Source organism: Anopheles maculipalpis, chromosome 2RL, assembly GCF_943734695.1.
Source record: "Anopheles maculipalpis chromosome 2RL, idAnoMacuDA_375_x, whole genome shotgun sequence".
In the NCBI taxonomy this organism is placed as follows: Eukaryota; Metazoa; Arthropoda; class Insecta; order Diptera; family Culicidae; genus Anopheles; species Anopheles maculipalpis.
Window position 1 is genome coordinate 3,525,647 of NC_064871.1, and position 18,996 is coordinate 3,544,642.

Sequence of the window (18,996 nt, forward strand, 5' to 3'; positions counted from 1 at the left end):
TCTTAATCATTTTACCATATGGAGCACAATCCATGCAAAGCCACCCGTCCTACTACTTTTTCTTTGGTAAAGGAGCGCACAAAGAGGTACAAGGCGCGATAATGGTGATGCTTAAAATTTGATTAAGAAAATGTTATATATAACCCTCTCGGCGATGCATCGTTTCGTTGCGCTTGCGGTATCCCGGACTCGAGTTTATCGAGCACCCTATCGAAGGGTTCATAATAAGATGTAACAAATCCTCCATCCCAACCAATAAAAGCTCCCCCTTTTTGTGTCGGTCTGTTCATACGCGGTTTTCAGTTTGTTGCACACACATACCTTTTTTCACTTTACACTTAACACCGCGAGTTAATTATTGGTGAGTTTCTCATAAATTCACATCTTTTTTCACCCCTTAGCCACACGCTTGGTTCGATCTGAACTCATCCAAACAGGGAACGGAACTCTCCCTGTCGAACGTCTCAATGAAAAGAACGATCGCACTGTAGTGCGAGCAGTGGTCGTTTCACCAGTAACGATCAATAAGATTAAGAAATACCGAAACATAATTTTGTTCAATCGGATCACATACCCGGAAAGCAGCAGGGAGGCTTGGCTTGGGAACAACTTCTCTCGCGGTATGATTATCATCCTTCTTTTGACCCCCCCTTAAAATGAGCATGAAGATGTTTATTAACTGCGTTACAAGCCGACGCGGACTTTGGCTGGTTGCTCGTGAAGCAAACGCATAAAACGCCAGCTCGTTCATCCGCCCGTGCTTACCACATTTGTTTCGCTGATTGTTAACACATTTCCTGCGTTTGCCGACTTTGGCTGAGGCTGAGGCTCGCTGGATGGCTTCTTGAAGGAAGCAAATCGGTGTAGAAACGAATACATCAACTCTAAAACTATCATTTGGTGCTGTTATAAATGTCTACCTTTTGACAGTTAATCATAAAACAGGCGATATGTTAAGCAAAGCAAGGCGAAAAGAAAGACCTCAATGGATCTTCTGTCCCCATACTCACCTGGACAACTTTTTCCTCCACCTTCACCAAGTTGATCCCTCAGATTAGGTCTCATCAGCCAACATCGCGCGACTGCGAGACCCATCAACAAAAACGGCAATGGTCGTGATCATGATCCCGTACGACTCGATCGTTACGTTGCCATCTTTGCCTGCTGGCGGTGCTCGTTTGCCTTTCCTTTCGTCCAAAATTTGGATCCACCGCGGCACCATCTCACAGCTTTGATTTTGGACACATTCTCTGACATTCGTGTTCATTGCCAGCCAGATAATAAGATGCGCACACAGTGGACAAGAGAGCGCAAAGCGTTTGTGGTTTCCTCTCGTGTACGCGCCGCAAACCTTCCCCGCTCCAGGCTCGCTGTGTTCATGTTTACGCTTTTCCCGTCCATAATTCCAAGCTGAAATGATAATTATTATTAAGTTGTTCATTAGGTTTAAATCAATTATTTTATTTCTTCTTTTCTCGTGCCGCTCGGGCACGCATTCGGGCACAGTCCGAGTGCCGGTGCCGTGACCAGGAACATGGTCACGAAAAGCAGAAAAAAGGGTAATGCTTAGGGGTATATGGTGAGGTGCGCTTCCTCCTGGGACGTACGGTTAATCTCTTTCTTTGGCGAGAATCTCCCGCTGAGCAGCCGCCGTTGGTTGGCCGCGGATTGGAGTTGAGTTTCGTTTTTTTTTATTTTTCATTTTTTTCGGCAGGGAGAGTTAATTTAGTACCGCTAACGTTACGATTTGATTAATTCTTACCGACACCTTGAGCCATCGAGTCATCGTGTTTGCGGTGCTTTTCTTCTTTCCCCAGTCCTTTTTCGACTGCAAACACTTTCGGAAATTTAAACCCCTACCAATATCGGCAACGGATCATGGGCTTTTTTCGTGTTTTTTTTTTTTCATGTTCGTTCCGTTGTGTGTGTACCAATCCTGGATCGAAAATGCCATTTATCATCAAACGTTTGGACAACGACTGGTTTGAGTGTTAAACACTTTCCACTCTTCTACCACCGCGTACCGACTTTTGGGCTTGTCGGTGCGGAATTAGTAACATCTCATTATTGGGAAACAATATGCTAAAAAGGATCGCACTGATGGAGTTGCTTGCAGTTGCTAAATGATGCTTATAAGCGGCACGATCTTTATATAATTTAATAAATCGATAAAATAGCAAGACAGCATTGCTGTCTGGTAAGCAATTACTAACAATGTTGTTAACCGTATCGGGGGATGGGATTAGTGCAAACACTCTCTGTGACACTGCCGACACACGGACAGAAAATAGAGCGAAACAATCTCAAACAGAATGGAGGAAAAAAGAATCTCTTTGCCACCCATCAAAGGTCGGTTTGCGGCAGTTAGTTTTCGTCGCAAAAACATAATTCTCCTCACTCTTCTATGGAGGAGGGTTAATAATTACCTGTTAACCGACATTGAAGAACGATTACTTTATTCACGCATCCAACTACCAGTCCAGCTCAAAAAGGTTTGTGCAAATCAGCCGCTGCTGGTGCTGTTGCGACAAAGTTGCCGGTTCAATATGGTCTCAGCCTCTCAGCAGTCCGTGCTGGGAAACTTTATGGACCGCTCCTCGGGTTCATTTTCCCAAGCGAGCGATGCGGCTTCCCTTTGGTCGATTCTGAATGGTCTTTGAGAAGTCACGCCTTAACGCCGCATATGGAACCGTGAGATGATTGTTTCGGTGTTAATTTTCTTTTTGCCTCTCCCGTGTGGTGATTGTGCCGTGGAGCTTTGCAGCAATAGCACGGTTATGTGCTTCGATCTGTTGATGGGAGGATGCAATAGAATAGGGCGACATGTTTGGTTTTCTGTTTTCTTACCTACCTATGATGCGCTGTTCCTATTCAGAAGGAACGTGACTGTTACGTGTGGGTTTTTCTATTCTCCTGCAGGGATACACACGGCGTGAAGAACTTTGTGGCTTTCCACTTGAAAAACTTTACCGTTAAGCTTGCCGATTGGAGCATTGTGACACAAAGTTCGGACAGCGATGGCACCAAAAAGCACAACTTTTTTGAAATGGTACATTGTTTGCTGTTCGATGTGGTTTGTTCAACTTAGTTGCTGCTAAATATATCTATAACACTGTTACTCAATCTTTGTGCCGGTGGCGTTACGGAAGCATTGTGGGCATACTGTACTAAGGTTGGTTTGTAAACAAACAGGCGCTGTCATCGTTGACAGGACGATCTTGCATGATTTACCCGGATAATCGAGAGAGCGAGTGAGATTATTTGATAAAACCAGTACAATTCAAAGGTGGTTCAATTTAATAAAAACTATATTTTTTGCACTGGAATTTTCCTATTCCACACACACTCAATTCAAGCATTTAATTAAAAAAGGAATATATTTTCACATTGACAAATGCGTCTCAAAACACACGTTCAATGACTCGGAAAATAGGACAACACATGAACGGGTGGTCGAACAATCCCGCATTTGTATTTCCATTTCCCTAACAGAGTCCTTTCGGTTTGCTTCATTATTAGCATAAACCCCTTTCGATCCTTTCCGAATGCGAAAGAAACGCTCCAAACAGCCTGAGGTTAAACATTTACATTTTAATTAACCAAAGCCCTGAATCGTACGGCGAACCCCCGGAACTGGCGCGTACATCTTGCGTCCCTTTTCCTATTTTCCCAACGGACCTTTGCGCTTTTCCTCCCGGGGTGGTGGATTTTTCCGAGCAGTCAGGTATGTGGCGGGCGGGTGAGTGTGTGTGAGATGCAGTAATAAATGGTCGGCAATTATTAGCCCTAGCTGTCCGATAGCAGCAAAACGGGTTCGTTTGCCATGCCCAAACACCAATCGGCGCTATCGATCGCTAAAACCAACCGGCGAAGTGTGGAGCAGGCCCCCGCGGGCAGACAGGCGCCCCCGCACAAAGAAAAGCGTGTTTGTGTTTTTATAGTAATTATTTTGTTCACATATTTCTTTTTTCAATCACCGCGTGACCGACGGCACGCAATCACGCAGACGAAAAACACGAACGTACCAAAGGTGTGCTGGTGTGCTGTTTTACGTTTGGCAAATAATTAACGTGAAAAAAAGGAAGGAAAAATCGGCATCGTTTATTACATGACACGTTCGTTGAAGGTGTTTCCCTGGACAGAGAGGTCGGAAGAAGCAGTGTAAAACATTTTTGTTGCAATACTTTTCCTAACCAAGTAGGCGCTCAATAATTGAAAATTAATTGACGAAAAGTGAGTGTCATCTGTCGGAATTGCTTTTAATTATAAAAAAAAATTACCATTTGAAAGAGTTACTAAAATTTTAAACACTTCCAACAATTATCCTTAAATTTCACAATTCTTTGAACGACGACTCCTTTCATCCTTGTTGGACTTGACTTTGCATGTTCCGCGCTCCGGACCTGCTGGTTGAAGGTTTTTCCCCCTTGCACATACATGCGCACTCGCCCGTTGATTTATGCGTCCCAGCAGAGTTCGTGCCGTTCCAGCGTATCCTCACCGAGTATCGCCATTCAAACGTGCTATAATTCACACATCTGTTTTCATAAGAGACTTGTCGTAGTCCTCTGACTTCTGGAGGAAAACTGCTGCTATAGGCACCGACTTCAATTGATTGCATTTTGTGGTGTTATTATTTCTCGTACCTTGATAGAATCAAACGTGTTGTGCAGTAAGTAGACTTCAATCACGCTACAGTATGCAAGCAAACCCGAACCTTGGCTAAGTTAGGTCAGAGTACATGAAGAACAAACCAGTACTGCGGGTGTGTGTGTGTGTGTGTTTTAACTTTCTCATTTACTTAGCTGCATGCAAATGTGGCCGCTTTACGATCGTTTGTCATCGGTGACAAGTGTTTATCGATTAATCCTTTTCCTGGATCCGATGCGTGAAGATTCGTAAATTGTCCCACAGGGACGTCATCGAAAACGACGAAAAAATCGACGGGTTTAGTTGGCCGAAATAAATTGTCCCAGTAGTATAGTGGGGAGGTTTCCCCACTATACTACTCCTGGTCCTGGTGCACGATCCTGCACAAAGAAGCGTGCGGTACAAGGAGCCTGAAGTAATGCAACTGCAGTATATGCACCACAGTATAAGGTTGAAATATTGCAAATAAATAAAACCGATTCGATTAAGGACAAATTATCTTCCATCCAACGAGGGTTTGCTCCTTTCTGGTGGTGAATCTATTGCGAAACCGTTGTGTCTAGCGCCTAGCACCAAACCTTGACATGGGACCCGATACCGACGTTTCGATCCGGTGTTGGTTGTCCACGGTTGACTTGCTGCGGACTTGGTCCCAGGACTGCAGGTTGGTGCAATTTATCGCTGTGCATGATAAACGCTCCATTTCGCTCTTTGGCCGAGGTTCGCTTCGGTTTTAGTGGGGCGAAAATTTGGCCGAATCGATTGACCCAGCCAGCCCGCCTCTAATAAAGATTTTCCCTCTCGGTTGCTGCGGTGTGTTGTGGACACACTCACTAGCGTACATAGTGCGTCGTAAATTGCTTAGAATAAATCACTCGACCTCGCACGTTCATCGTCAACGTTCATACGAAGACGGGGAGAAGGATGCTGACTTGGAGGGTTTTTGGGTGAAATAAATTTTGAACAGGCCGAGATTCGATCTTAGGCTTGCCGTTCGTCCTAATGCAGACAAAACACAACTCACGGGACGCATCCCCCGTGATACGAAGCGTTAAATTTATTAACTTCCGATTGACGATCGTACGGGCGCTCATAAATCGATGCGTCAAGCGATTCACGCCACGAAGCGTAAATCTTCGCTTTTAAATAATACATCCTCCAAATGATCGATGCTACAAAAGCGGCCGAAGGACGAAGACTGCTGCTAACCACCATAATAACAGCACCAATAATAACAACAATAATACCCGAGCATTACCGCCCCGAGTGGAGCAACATATTTATTAGCAACATATTTGCGGCCAGATCGACGGCCAATTACAACACTCTCGAAGCACTAAAATGGGGAACGCGGTGTCGCGGAAGACAGAGAAAGAGAGAGAGAGAGAGAAAAAGTGGAATGTGAAAAGAAAGTAAAACAAGCACACACAAAAAAAGAACAAGAGCAGCACAAAACAAAAACGTTGCGTTGCGTTGAAATTGTTTTTAAAGGCGTGATAATGCGACACGCCCCTCCCGAAGACCGGAGCAAAATAACAGCATAAAACATAAGCGCGAGAGCATAGCGTGCGTGAGCGGGAGCGCACGTGACAGGCGCCCTCTCTTTCGGCTGACAAGTTTCGCCATTGTGGGAAATTATTGGGTAGCGACGTTTACTGTGTGTGTGTGTTGCTTGTAACTGCGAAGACGGTTGATGTTTTCTTTCGTTGTGTATGTGAGAGAGCGAGAAAGAGAGAACGACATGGAGGGAAAATTTGTTGAGAGGAAAAATAAGGGTGAGTTTGTAGAGGAAAAAGGCACATGCGTGTGGAGCGAAAATGGTTACCTTCTGCTCTCGGGAGAACGAGAGCAACCAACCTGCCCCGTTTGGAAACCTTCATCCCCTCCGAAAATGGGCATGGTGGATATGGGGAGTGATGGAAGGGGGGGATGTTTAATCTTTATGTAGCCGCCACTAGAGGAGCATATTGTAGCTGTGTTAGTGATCTCGCGCTCACAGATGGCTAACGAGATGAGTTGTTGTTTCGTTGGGAAGTTGTGTGAAGAATGAAGTCATCGGGAAGAAAGCTCGCAAAATCTTAAGGATACTAAGGGATAATGAAATTCGCTAAGAAGGCCAATGGGGTGATTGTTGCATTTAAAGCTCCAAAGATATTGAATGCTACATAAGAAGAATAGCACGCATCTAAAACTGATAAAAATAGCGAAACTCGTCTCCGTTTATCCTTAAAGACTTGACTTGTTATCAGGTGGATCAATATCGATTTTCCCAAACCTCCAAAAAATGGTACCCAGACAAAGTCTCTGATTTTCGTCCTTTTTTCCATCTTGTTTGATGCTGCGCATAAGGTTTCCTTCTCAATGCTTGCTTAGGTAGCTCTCGGCAGCCCAAGTTTTTCCAACTTTTGGGGGGGTGGAGTCTGTCCCGCTTCAATGCTGCACACCAGAGAATTCTCATTGCGCAAAATGGTTTCGTTCATATGGGGCACAGCATTTCTTCTCACCATTGCCCTCAAGTAAGGATCACGAGGATCCAATATTGAATGGAATGGTTCGATGCTGTCTTCCACCAAAACTGGCCCCAAAAGTGTTTGTGAGAGCGTCTCACGTTCGGCTAATGGAAATAATCGATAAACGCCGAATAATCACAAATTGTTTTTCGTAGAACCGACACAAACACACACACGCGTCCTCTACTAAGCGCCATTTTATGTTCTCTATTTAATTGGCTTTTCATGGAAATGCTATTAGAAATTAATGTCCCCACAGCCCACCGGCGGACTACCCAGCGCCCGCTTTTTTCGATGCTCTTTTTCGGCTGGAAAGCGCGCCATAATTCACCATTTTGGGGCGTTTGTGTACGTGCTCGCGTGCGTTTTGGTAGGTGGAAATGGAAAATACAATTAACACATTCCGTTAATGATGAGCTGGCAATCAATTATTCAAAAGCATCCATGTTGGCCATGTTGTTGCATTATTCGGTGGTGTAATCATTCATCGAGTGTAATTCGAGTCTGTTTTTCTGTGTCGATTCGTTTTCGGCAGGAATGCTAGTTTTAATCGATCGCTTATGGAAAAATAAATCCACCCCATCAACAACAATCCCAAGCACCCCTATCCCCCCTCCCCTTTCCAAAACAAATGTAAATTTGTGTGTGAACCACACCGAATCTCGATGCAATGTGGCTGTGCGACCACCATGTGGTCAATCGATTAGCGATCGATTTAGCTCACGGAAGCATTTACCAAACCATTTGGCTTTGAGGCAATAAAATACTCCCTCACTCTCAGGTCATGCAGTTTTTCCACCCCTCACTCCTTCCCAGTTTTCCTCCCATTTTTCCAACCACAAGGCGGGGATAATGATCTCGAATAAATATTGTGCCGGACGGCAACGAAATTGGAATTTTATGGACCACCTTTCACTGGTAAAACTAGTGCCTGTGCGAATGGTGTTATTTCACCCAGGCTCATTTTCCACGGCCCGTACAAAGCCGTGTAGTGGACGGTTGTCAAAAGTTCATTTATTTTCGGCTAACACACACACATACACTAACACACTTGAGCGCTGGATTTACGCATTGTTTCGGGAAGCCAGCCTATTTTTCCTTTCATGGGAACAGAGGGTTGGAATTTGTGTTACGCTTTAATGTAAAGTGTTATTGACAATAAAAGAAGAAAAAGGTGGATAATGAATAAAATGCGAGCTTTTCTAGCGTTCGGAAAGAGGACGCACCTGTATCGTTTCCATCTTTTCCCTTTATTAGGTGCGAATGGAAACGGTTGTATTATGATAATGCGGAGTAATATGGAATATGATCGTTCTGAGATTATTACCGCCTCTTGCAAAGATCTGTTAGGGAAAAAGGCGAACAATGGACACTTGGAAGAGTGATTATTGTTTTTTTTTCTGAAACTGCTACACTACGCACAACTGTGGAAAACAATTGTGGAAATGGATTTTAATTTTTATTGCCACCGAACAGGAAAATATGCGCAATGAAGGGTTATTATTTTCCTTTAAAATAATGTTTGAATATCCTTTGTTTTATGTGATTGTGTGGCATAGAGAGCAATAAAAATGAATGCAAATGAATTTTTAAACCCCCTTTTGCTTAATAACATGCTGTTTACTTTTGACTTAAAAAATCAAAAATAGTATTTGCTTGCTTTTTGGCCCTTAACTATAGGGTTTGCAACAAAAAATACATATTATTGTAGCCATCTGCCATAAGGAATGAGAGATTTGTATAAATTTTGTATGGGAAACTGCATTTTCCGTACCATCTAAGTGTTTCACAATTTAAATTTGAAAAAAAGCGAATAGCTCAAGCTGTTTGAAAAAACAGTATTCAATATCTAACGATATCTAACGAGTTGGTTCTGATTCGACAGTCATTGCCAATAAATGCCATGCTTACCCAAACCATTCAAACCCTTTGAAAATTTCAAAAAAGATCAACCTTCTAGCTCATTTAAGGATTATAAGATCCAGCGCTCCAATACTCTAAAAATAGTACAAATGGAAGTTACTTTTTAAAATAAGGAGCTTTCTACGTAGATCAGTTTAATAACAGATCAGTATCAATACAAAATTGAGTGTTATTTATTAATTAACCTCCTTAAGTTAGCAGGACGTTGAAGCTTAATGTGAGGTAATTTTGAAGAGCAATTTTAAAATAATGATAAGATGTGAATTTGCTTTGTTGTTTAAGCTTACGATAGCTGGAAAGCTGGAGGATAATTAATGTAAATGTTACCGTGAAGAATGCCATTTCTCGACGCCATATTGTACAGTCAAAGTGTTGGAAATACAAATTAAATTAAATAAATCAAACATTATTGGTGTCGACTACAGGAAAACTGAACTTCAATTAAAATTTCTAACCAATTCCACGCCATGAGAAAACAAAGCTTAAGGATCTTGAAAATGTAAACTCCCTTATAAAATGGTTTTTGAATTTAAAAAATTATTATTATTATTTTCAACATTTTCTCCCGGAACACAATGGATAATAGAATTATATTTATTTTAAGGCATTCTATGAATTTAAGTCTCGATGACTTTGAATAATAATAACCGAGCAATTGTTAAGAATAAGAGTGCAAAACTAGCACAGATTTGCACACAGAAACACTAGGGTTTAAAACACTTCTTCTCTCTGATTATTTAAAAACAAAAAGCAAACACACTTTAGCAAAAAAAAAAAAAAAGATTTGAAAAATGAAAAGTGCAACGAAAAAAAGGAGCTTTCTTCAATTATTTACACAAGCTTTTCCCCTTAAAAAAAGGGACGAGTTTGCCTTTTACTTTTCGCTGTCCACCATCGCTTTCAACACAATTATAATACATTCAGCACATTATAATACGGCGCAACAAAGCGAATGTGGTGAAAAATTATAACAAAACGGATGGGAATTAAAAATGTTTTCGCAAAAAAAACCCAACAAACACACACACACATAGAGTGCAACATTAATAAACTCAACACCGGTGCGCCTCTATTGTGTCAGCAGCAGCAGCAGCATAAGGGCGATATCATTTATGTTGCGTTGGGCAAATGCTCCATTCCACCAATGCAGCAGTTGGCAAGCGGGCCGCCCAAACTCAGATAATAGACTCAGTGAGCGAGCAAAAGGCCCCCGTTATTTATGAACGTTTCAGATAACAAATTGATTAAATTAATTAACTTATTCGGAAAATTAAATTAAAATGTGCACATGGGCAACGGAAACCGTACGGGGAAACCGTGGTATATAGATGGGTTGTGTAGTAGCTCCACCGGTTTGGTCTTGCTTTATATTTACAGACCATGTGATGCTATTTGGGGAACCGAAACTACCGGTGTGTGTGTGTGATGATTGCTCCAAACAGCTTTATTTATTTTTTGTCGAATCAAGCTCACATTGTTACGCCGCTTGGTGGTTATCGGTGTGGTTCGATCGAATTAACAATGTTCCATAATTGTGGACTGATCAGTAGGACGACCAGGCACAGAAAAGGCAAGAGACGAACTCAATCCATTATGTAAACGCATCACTGCTGCTGCTTCTACTGCTACATCATTCAGCAATCAAAGCCAGCGAAGGACAGCCATACACCGTAGGCTGTCTACCGTTACTATTGGTTCCGGTGGGGCCTCACCGTTCGGGTGAATCCATTAAACATTAGAACGCGCACTGGCTGTCAGTACACAGCGCCTCATTCGTTTGTTGCACGGAAAGAGTTTCCATTTTCGATTAGTTATCCTTGATTGTTTCCTTTTTTCTTCTTGTCTTTTTCTTTTTGTTTCACTTTCGGTAAAATTAATTTCATTTTCTTGTTGTAAATTATTTTTTTCCAAACCCTTCAAATCAAATCAATTTCATCTTGCATCGATCGAGCAGCGCAATCAATCACACTTAATCATTTACTACCAACGACCGATGCATGACGGGTGTAAAATGTGTATAATTACGCATTTGTTGCATAGACAAAATCACTAAACAGAATAATAACACAACCATTATTAGCGATAAGAAATCACACCTTGTAGAACGCATTTTGTTTTTCTTTTTGTCTTCGTTAGCTAATAAAAATCGTCTCGATGTAGATTAAAGCTAGTCTCCGGTACGATGAACACAACGCTCCAGGCCAATAGACTTCAGTCTAGCTGTCGTGTCCACTTATGCACCACTTTGTTGCAACCTGGCTGGTTGTTCTCGACCGACCCGGTGTCTCGTAAAGCTATGAATATTTTGCAATTAATTAGCTTATCTTCCGGCACCGACACCGCGCACGCTGCTGCAGACTTCCACTTAGTGCTCCGGCCGCATATCTTTGGCAATTTTCTTTTAATAACTTTAAACGTTAATTGGAAGGTGTGGAGAGTAAAGGGTTCGAGTGTAGATCGGAACCGATAATGCGAACATACGATAGGGCTGTGCCGAGCGACGACTCTGTGGGCACAGCTAGCTTTCGGACAGCGTGAAGAAAATTTTCGGATCGGAGGATCGGAGTCTGCCTTAATTAGGTTGTTCAATGGACGCGATTGGAAGACTCGCTTGAACTGCAATTCGGGCTGCACATTTCGCGAGCATTGCCATTCCAAAAAAAAGCAAGCAAAAGAGGTGTCTTGCCCACACAACTCCACAACACAGGATGAGCTTTAAATAAGTTAAATAATTAGTTTCCTTTGTTTGAGGGTTTCAATATTCATTTCCGGTTTTTGTGTACGTGTTTGTGTGTGTGTATGTGTGGGAGGCAAGAGTTATGCTTTATTTGTCCTACCTTTTATTCCATTTCATAAATGTTCCCTTTATGTAGCTAATGAACAAACGCGGGCGAAAGCACGCCATCTTTTGCGAGAGAAAAGAATGAAGCCTCCGAAGCGGTGGTGGAAACGACTCGGAAAGCTTTTCTGCAAAAGCGGAACCCCCACACACACACACACACACAAACACATAATCAGCGTTGGGTCCGTGGGTTGAAGTTTAATTTAATTCACTTGCTTTTATCTGATTCGATTAGATGAGTTGAGAAGCGTTTCGGAGCGGGTTTGGTGTGTGGCAGCGAAATGTAATCTAACGCTCGGGCCCTCGAAACTCCCCCTAAAACCCCAACCTCTCATCACCCTTGGGAGTGCTATTCTCTCCCCTTGCCCCACCACCGCGAAATGGCTTTTACTTTAAGCTTTAACCATTCCGCTGTCTCTTAATTAGTCGTTTTACGATAATTGGTCTCTCCCGGAGGAACGGCGCGAGCACAAAAGTGTAACTCGCTAACGCACATTGGAATGTGCGCAGCAACACATGTAATGTGGATGTAATTCGCCCACCTTTCAACCCCGACCCATCACACAGACCAACATGCAATTCCATCACTTGTGTAAAGATGATTATTCTAATTTGAGTTTAAAGTTATCGTACCTTTTTATTCAAGAAGACGCACCCCGTGATGATGGTGACCCACGTTGGTAAAGGTGGTTGTTTAGACAAGCGATATGACATGTTTCGGTACGGGACTCGAGCCGAGGAAGTTCCATAGCAGCACGCAATTAAAGCGAGTGAGCGAACCAACTCACGCAAGCAGATTAGTATCAACGGTACATTCTAATCATATTTTTTTGTTGGTTGAAGAGTTACCATTATGGAAAGGCATCCTTGCAGCACAATGAAGCATGCACTGATGGGAATGTAAAATTGCTCTTGATGCTTGATGATGAAGGTAAATGGTCGTATTATTGTGATTGTTGAAGCATTGTTCCTCTCAAAATATGGGACGATTTAAACACAACTCTTTTGTATCGAACCTGTTGTGTTTAGGTATTAATTTACTTCAATAACTGCAGGATTAGAGCAACTATGGTCTTTATAGTTCAGACAATACATTTGATATTTTGTTTGTTAAGAAGCAAATGTAGTCTCAGAGAGTTATAGCCTCTACAAATAAATGAAAATAAAGATCTATTTGTTCTATTTATTTTTCAATCTCAAAGGTCACTGTAGTCATCCTGAAGCCCTTCCAGATTACAGCCGATTAGGTATTCTCAATATCTTTTATATCAGATGGGCAGGGTTCCAATATGGCTTCAAGAACTTTTGAGATAAACTAAGGGAATAATGACTACTTCTTCTTGGTTTAACGACCTTCTAGATCACGCCGGCCTTGAATGGCTTACTAGACATCTTGATATCACGTAGTTCTATAATCAGTCCTGACTACGTACTATGTGGTACGATAAAGTCATCCATATAAAGGGCGAACTACTAAGAGCTGAAGTAAATTCTTCGGAGGAAATTTTTGGAACAAATTTGAAAATCTTGGATGTTGAATTTCATTCATTTCCAAGATGGACCAGTTGAAAGGCGAATGAAGGGCTAGTACTGACTTCAATAACTTTGTTGTGAATATTGAGAAACAGCTCATCATCAATATCCTTCAGAGGGTCCTTCAGAAGATACTGGGCTTCAAGACGGACATGCCGTCAGTAACATAAATCGTAAAGTTTCAAGGATAATATTGAAGCCGATCAAAATCGCATGATATTCGAAAAATATTCTCCAAAAACTTCTTGCATCGTCCTATAGAGAGGCAGAAACAGTCGTGTAGTTCTTGAGAATCTTCCATATTAACCACAACTGATTTCTTGTTTCATTTCAACATTTATTTTAATCTGTGTATGACATTTCACATAAAGCAAACTTCCTGGTAAATAAATAAATGATTATTAGACAACCTTTTAGCACATATTCGTGAGAACCTTTGCAACTAGATTACCCAGCCTTTAGCACGCTGAACAATTATTCTCACGCTTCCGATGAGTTACACAAAAAATACCGACCCAATCCTGTAATCCTTTAAGATAGGAGAACATCTAACGCAGTAGGATGGCTGTAAGTCGACAAGACCTTAGTCCCTGTAAATTCCCCACAGACATGAGCAAAGATTGTCACGATGATGATGCTTCATATATCGCGTACCGTACGTTTGTCACATTCGAACCGAACCAACAAGATAACGCAAATCCCTGCCACACTCGCCAAGAGTAATGTGCTGTCGTTGTCGTGCCGAGCAGCGCGGTACCTTTGATGATCAAAGATCGTGCGATCATGTAACACGCCCCGAAACCTTGCTATTCTGCATCTCACGCCAATCTACAAAAAGTCAAACCAATCGAAAAAAGCATAGCGAAACCTGATTGTGGAATGTAATTACCAAATCGCCCAACTTGCAAACTGGGGGAGGAAGTAACTGAAGGATTACGCGCTCACGCTTCCCTTATTTCCACCAGTAACCACAATGCGCCGGAAGCTTCCGGATGTTACAGGACGGGGATGGGTGTGTTAAGGACCGCAGGAACAATGCAGCACCAAAAAAAACCACAACTAAAGCATACATTCAACATCAACTCAAACACACTTCCCAGCCTCAAACGTTCAGCACCCTCGATTACCATGGTCCGGAGGTAGAATTTATTTACTTTTAATGCCTTTATCCCGTAAAATTATCAAACACGCATCACCAAGCAAAATGAGACAAATCGCCGCGAATACCGCCGCTACCTCTTCGCAGCCACTTACCCCTCCGAAACCATTCCCTCGCATCTTCTTAATCGCTTATCGGAAATTGGCCGATCGGAAAACTCAAGGGGGAATGAAAGCGATAATATAGAGAGGCAGTGACGGCGTTCGGTTTCGGTTCCTCAGGACGCGTGCAGCAACCCCCACGGTAGATTGGGAACTAATCCGATCCATACGGTTGTCCCGGGTGCCGTGTTCCATTTAGCACCCCGTTGGTGCAACAACACCGGAACCACCAACAAACAACCATGCTCGAAAAGACCATCGAGAGACCTTTTATCACTCGCCCGGACAAATAGCAAAAAAAAAAAGGCGAGGGTACGCGGCAAGACACGTGGCTTCCTTCACAGCTCGGCCTGGAAATGGTACCCGGTGGCGTATCGGGCGGCACGTGACCGAGGACTTAATTTTCCACTTTCTTTGTGCAAATATTTATATCAATTTGATACACTTACTTTACAGCGGGGAGTCATTCGGCGTTCGGGTAGGGATGAGAGTGTGTTTTTTAATCGAATTTTTGTAAAATTTGTACACAATTGGAGTTTGTTAATATAGGCACTGCTTGATGTCTGTTTTAAGTGAAGAATTTCCCATATTCATGCATGAACGATGCATGTTTAGTCCACTAGAAAATACTAACTCAGTCGAAGTGTAAGGCGCGTTGCCTATCTGCAGGCGTTGAATAACACTCCTTTACTGATTTCGAAAAAATGTTTTAAACTATATCTTTCTCCCCTAATTCGCATTGTCCAATAACAGCCGCATGATTTATTCACCATTCAAACAGGGCGTGACAAATTACAAAGGATTTACACCACGATTCGCGGATTTAAGATCATATCGCCCGGTCGCTTGAACCATGCCACGTTCCGGATAAAATATCTTCGATCTCGGAAGAGAGAGATAGAAAAAAGGTCGCGTGCCTTAGCGTGGAACATTCGATGTCGATGCATTAGACCCGATAAGTTCGGCTAAAGATGGAACGATAAATCTTCACTTAATTTAATGCCAAACGAAAATAGGTTTGCGTGTGAAGAATTTCCGACGTTTCTGATCACCGAAAAAATGATGAACCACGTTTGGAAGGTTATTGTTTTTGTTTTGGTTCGACGAACGATTTCACCATTTATTCGGTCGAGTTTTCGTCTGGTGACAATTATCTCGCACATAATTATACTCAGCCCAGTGCTCTGTTTCGATTAGTTTGACCGGTTTGTTTGGTTCCGAATTAGATGCGCGATGATTGCAGCAACTCGTTCGAACCAGAGCCAGGAGTTAATGGCATCTAAATAATTCCACAAATTAGCTTCCACGCGATAACGTGAAGATCGCAAACGCTAGGCGTTCGTCTAGCGGGCGATAAGCCTTGGTGGCCTGGTGCCCTGGTGGATTCGAGTCAATAAGAGACAAAAAAGGAAAAGCAACACCGAACTGAAATGCAACCAAAGCACGGACTTCTTCGGTGGTCGAGTGGAAGTGATGTTGTCATTTGTTCGTTTTCACTTTTACCCGTCGTATTTACATGGCGTGTTTGGCGTGGGCTCGTTCAAGGGGGGGGAGGAAAGGCAACAAAGGGAGAGGGGGGATGGGGGGGGGGGGGCAACAAGTGCGACCGTGTCGCCAGCCTATCTTCCTATTGCTGCTGGTGCTGCTGCTGTACCGTTTGATTAAGCCAAATGCAATGGTTTGGTCTGATTCCCTCGTCGAAGACCTCGCGTTTGGGATCACCTCGTGCAAAGCGTAGTCAGAAAATAATTGATAATTTTTCAATTTACTCGAGCCATGCGTGCACTGAGCATGATAGTGAAAAAAACGAACAAGACTATTTCACTGTCGCTGTTAGTTTTGGGGAGTTTCAGTCCCGGGGCAGATGATTTATGTCACGAGTTGCCAATGGTGCTATAAGGAGCGAGGAATCGCTACAACCAAAAAAAAAAAAACATTACACTAACACGCTTGCCCAAACCTTCCCTGGAGAAAGATGGCGACTAGTGGAGAAGGGAAGCTCAAATAACTCAAAAAAATAAACTTTTCAAATAAAAATCCGGATGCACACAGCACCAACCAGCCAAATTGGAAAGCATAATCAGCGGACTGTGTGTTATTGTGATTTTGATTTATTAAATGGTGTCCTCTGCTATGGTTCTGAGTTCTACTAATAAAAAAAAAAACCAGTCGTGCAAAAATTTTGCAAGCGTTGAGAGCGATATTGCTATAAATTATCAGCCCTGGTGAGCAAGTAATAGAAGTCGTGCAAACGGAGCAAAAAAGCGGCAAACGGAAGAGCGTCGTATCATCGCGACCGGATGAGGCAAAATGCCATTACGGCACTCGCTCGTTTGCACAAAGAAGCGTTCCCTCTTATCGTGTATTTTCAATTGCAATCAAATTGGAAAGTACAAATCCCGAACGAACGGTCGGGAAAATTGGTGCACGTGGTGTAATAATTCGTAATTTCTTTCGCGTTCGCTGATAAGGATGTGAATTAGATTTGATTTCATTTGACTGCTGTTGCCTTTTTTTCAACACGCTTTCTTGAATGAGGAACAGTGGATGGCAAATCAATTACTGAGAGACGTAATGATCACAATTTTGCTATTTTTGATTGGGGATTATGGGGATAGAGAAGGAGTGTGATGGAATTATTGTTTAATTGTTGATCAGTTTTAATTATCAGATAGATTACTTGTATTTTTTAACTCATGTCACTTCATACACTATTAGAATTAATAGCCAGAAGGAATAGTACAGCTCAAAACCACTATGCTCAGAAAGGACTAATCAATCACGTGCAAAATCAAGCCGATGAAGTCAGCAAATGGCTGAAATAGTTTTTGAAGTAAAGCCATAATAAAACAGGCTCAAGAAATTTTTTAAATATTAGTATCCAAGAAAATCCTTATGATATCGCTTCAACGTCGCTGTCATAACTTTTCCGGTTCATCTGTCAGGTTGGCGGTTTATTTTACTTTCCTATAAAATATTCGAGCTGTCAACCAAAAGCGGGAATACTTTCTACGCTAGTACATTACCATACTGTACTACGAATTAAAATGCAATAAAATATAATTCTTAAATATGAAAAGGTTAAAACAGATCATTCAACTGTAGCACAATCGTTGAGAATCATTTAATGCTCGCTTTAATTGAAGAATTGCCATAATAAGTAGACCACAAGCCATAAGTAAAACGAAAGGGAGACACTTGAACCGCTAAATGAATTTAATCACATCTGCAAAATCCCCCAATCGATCTTAATTTTTGGTACCGTATCCCCGTATGTGCAGTGAATTCTGTTTCGTCTTGTGAAAGGATAACTGCAGAAACCATAAATGCATGATGAATGGCCAATCTTGCTTATAGACCGAACCCGGGATCGGATGCAGTTTTGCATCCCCCTTTAGGCGTACTTAAGTCAACCTTTAGTGCAATTCTTTCCCTTGCTATAACCATAATTCCCTTTTGATTATACGGGCGTTACGAATGTGTGTGTGTGTTTGTATAAATTTAATTTACCAAATAAAACTCAATCGATTGCTTCTTTGCCGTGCTCGCGTAATCGGGTGAATGGTGAAAGCTTTGCTTCGATAATGAATAATGCACAATCACTTAAAGTAGTTAAGACATTCATCTCCTGTACGATACCCTCTAAGTAGGACTGAGCACACACCGGTTCGATTGATAACAGAAATGGTGCTGACATTTTCGTGCTCCAAATACGGAACGGAACCCATAATTAAATCCATTCCGCAACACGGAACTCCACCAAAATGACAGCAATTTTCGCGTTCGGTCACCGCTTCGGTCGTACGCTCGCCTCCAAATGAAGTGTTGATCATTCGGACGAGTCTTTCTACGCGGCGATCATTGCGGAATGGCGACCATTGCGTGTCCTTTGGACTCTGTATTTATTTACGCTTATTGTTTCACATTCATCCAAAACCTAACCCTATACTTACGCCCTGATCGAGCCTGGAGCCTGGTGGTGTGCGCTGTTTAACTTGTTGCCATGACGATCATCATCATCATCATCATCGAAAGGACAGAGAAAGGCCAGCGTCCCAGGACGCATACTTTCCAATCAATTGCAACCCTTTTGCGCCGGTCCAATTGAGTCATTTTGCTATTACGATAAATGTGCTCGCCATCATCGGCTACATGATCATCAGCAGGAATTGGGACCGGAGCAGTTGTTTACGTTCGGAATCGGTTTGGACACTGCCTTTTTCGTAGGTCCGTTGGTGTCGATCATTTTCATCGCTTCCTCCCATCCGGCGTCGCTGC

The 18,996-nt window shown here is 42.4% G+C and overlaps 2 protein-coding genes across 2 annotated transcripts in view; both read left to right on the forward strand.

The window, feature by feature from the left end:
- The window catches only part of LOC126558445 (homeobox protein unc-4), a 60,058-nt gene that overhangs the window by 15,868 nt on the left and 25,194 nt on the right, over positions 1-18,996 (forward strand). The gene's annotated exons all lie outside the window — the stretch shown is intronic.
- Positions 11,752-18,996, forward strand: part of LOC126558178 (probable serine/threonine-protein kinase DDB_G0267686) — a 213,276-nt gene continuing 206,031 nt past the window's right edge. The window contains exon 1 of the mRNA XM_050214144.1: positions 11,752-11,756. The gene's annotated coding sequence lies outside the window, so the exon portion shown is untranslated. The remainder of the gene's footprint in view (positions 11,757-18,996) is intronic.